This window comes from Egretta garzetta, unplaced genomic scaffold, assembly GCF_000687185.1.
Source record: "Egretta garzetta isolate BGI_Z169 unplaced genomic scaffold, ASM68718v1 scaffold287, whole genome shotgun sequence".
Lineage (NCBI taxonomy): Eukaryota > Metazoa > Chordata > Aves > Pelecaniformes > Ardeidae > Egretta > Egretta garzetta.
The window spans coordinates 2,039,541-2,042,609 of record NW_009260435.1 but is presented as its reverse complement, the minus strand read 5'-3'; positions in this window follow the sequence as shown (position 1 = coordinate 2,042,609).

Here is a 3,069-nt window from a genome sequence, read left to right as displayed (position 1 = left end):
GGGGGGGGGGGGGGGAGGAAATTATTAAAAAATAATCAAGATTAAAAGGAAATAATCAGAATGACTGTTTTCCACGTCCCTCTGATCGCAGGGAAAGCCGCACGGGGAGGCAGCCAAGAGACCTTGCATGCTATGAGTGTGCCAGGTTTCAGCCATCCTTCGGGATGGACCACAGGGAAGCTAGGATGTCTCCTGCTCCATCCCTTCAACCCCTGTGCTTGGGTGGGTGGCCCTGCATTTACCTCCTTCCTGCCCTGGGCTGCCAGGAAGGGAAACTGAGGCATGGGGTATGCTTGCACTGGGACCTGTGCAAATCCCACCCAGAGTTTTGGCACCCAGAGCCTATGAACCGGCCAAACCCCGTTGCCCCATAAAAATCCACCCAAGCTGTTTTCCCAGGGCTGGTATAGGAGAAGGGAGAGCATGAAGTGATGTGGTATATCCTCCGCAGTTAGCGGCAGAGGGATTTTTTGGGGATCATCTTGTCCTTAAAAGTCTCTTTCCTCTGTGAATTTGTCTGGCGATGTCATCCCATGGGAAGGAGCTCCAAAGCTGAGCGAGGGTTGTGCAAGTTCTTTCCTTCCTAGATCCGGTCTTGAGGTGTGAAGGCAAGAAAAGAGGGGTGAAAAAAATATGATCTGGGGTAATAAAACTAAAAATCAAACTCGGGGTGAGGTGGCTCCTCCCCTCCTTTCCCCCCAACCTGGGCAACACCACAAATGATGCAAAATTCAAGAGCATGGAGAAACCTACGGGATGGAGCAGGGAGGTCCCAGCCCTGCCACCTCCTTGCCTGGGCTGGGTCAGCTCCTTCCCCACCCCACACTTGCCCCAAAGATGGCTGGGGAGGGTCTGCAAAGGGGGGAAAGGGGTGTCCTTCTCCAGACCCATGCTCCCCTAACTCGCTTTACGGCTTCCCCGTATTTGTGAACCCTTGCAGCGCTCCTTGTCTCCTCCGCTGACATTCCTCTCTCATGTTTAGCAGTTAAAGGTGATTTGCTTTTTCCACCTGGGTTCTTAACGGAGCTTATCATCAACTCGCTTCTGAGTCGCAGCCCTGCTCGTGTGCCGGACTCATCAGAGATATCAGCAAAGTTCTACGATAACATCGCCCCCGGGTTTTTTATAGCCAAGCGCAGCTTGGGATGCGATATCCAGGGTGTTTCTTTTCCCTAAAGGATGAGAAACCCGCTGTCCCCAGGAGATGCTGGCCCTCGGCATCCAGCCCGCAAGGGTGTCCACAGGCAGGTGAAGCTGGTAGGACCCGTGGCTTCACCCAAATTCCTGGCTCCTGGTTCCACGGTGAGCATCCCAGCCAGAGTGGCAGGGTTTTAGCCAAAGCCAGCAGAGGAGAAATACAGCTTCTGAGACCTGCCTCGGTAGCTGAAATTAGCCTTTAGCGTAGGACCAGCCATCGGGGACATTAAAGGTGACCAGGAGAAGCATCCTTTTAATCTGCACAGCTGCCCACTCCCAGCACACGTGCAGGCATGCCTGCAGTTTGCCGGAAGTTTCTCTTCACTCCTGTAAATTGAATAAAGTTGTCATCACCCTAATCTCAGCGGTGCTGCATGAGGAATGTTCCCTCCTTTATCTCCCCAAAACTCCTGCCTCAGGTTGCCAGCCTGTTTGCATCGCTTTAATGCTTTGCAACCCAGCATGGCTCTTAGCTAAGCTGGGAAAATCCATCGCATTCCTCGAGGGGAGGGTAAAGTCCATGAAGCTTTTCGCCTTGGCAAGCCTTCCCAAGGGGCATCATCCCCTGATCCTGGCCACCACCGTGGTCCCCAAGTGCAAGCCAGCACTTGCTGGGGGACAATGCTTACCCCAGATGGGGTGGACATCACTGGGGACATCACCCTCAGCAGCTCTGGACTCCGGGCCTTCCAGCCTTCCTCTGCTCCCGTGGTTGCAGCCGGGTGGGATTCAGGGGCAGAAGAGATCTTCACCCTTCGCCCCAGGGAGAGGCGTGCTCTGCACAAGGCGGGCAGAAGCTCAGGAGCATCCATCATCTGCTGGGAAATAAAAAAAAAAAAAAAGGCATTAAAGCTTCCTTTGGGAAGCCAGGGGAGAGGTTTTCTCTGGCATCTTCCCGCCTGGAAGCATCGAAGAGGCCGTGGGTGCACCCAGCTGTGCAGGAGGAGCACCCCAATTATAACCAGCTAGCAGAGCTGCAGGGGAGGTTTTCTACTTTCACAACCTGGCCCTGTTGGTTTCCACAAGGTGAAAACCAAACGTTTGCCCCCATGCCCCATTCCCCTCCACCAAGGCACCATAATCATTAACCACATCCAGAGTGACAGCACCCGGGGACCAAACGACCCCAGCAGTGCCCAGCCCTCCCTGGCTCTGCCCATTACCCCCAACAGCCAAATAACACCCTAAAGTAACGCAAACCCACTATTCCCATGGGATTTTTTTTTTTTTTAAATTAAATATTAATGCAAACATCAAGGGTTTCCCTGCCCAGAAGGGGTGACTTGAGGTGGCTCAGATGTCCTGGCATCAGCAGATGGCAGCCTCAGCAGCCTAACGACCATCCACCGCTGTCTTACCCATCCCTGCAGCATCAGCCGGGGGTCTCAGCATCGTTCTGGGGGTCTCAGCCCCTCCCAGGGGTCCCAGCCCCTCCCAGGGGTCCCAACCCCCACCTCAGGGGTCCCAGCCCAGCACCCGTGCTGGGGTACCCTGCAGGCTTCGCTCATGGATGGCAGGAGATGGAATTAATTAGGGAGGCAGAGTGGATAATAACATGTTTTTTAAAGCTTGCTGTTTGCAGCAGACTTCTCTGGAGTGGGTTATTTATAGGATGTGTCTATAACCTAAATAAAGCAGCTGAATTTTGCCGCGTTGCTCTGGTGGGTGATGCTGGCCGGGTCCTGGGGGGTGCAGACCCGCCCTGGATGCTCCCCAGGCACCCCCAGCCCCTCCACGGGTGCAGCAGCGCATTTAGAAGCAAGTCACCAGCTTGAAGACCCTGAGCGTCTCCTTCTCAGCAGTAAGACTGGTTAAATGAGCCAGTTTAACAAGCAGACCCTCGTTAGGGTACAGTAGACACCCCCCCCGCCC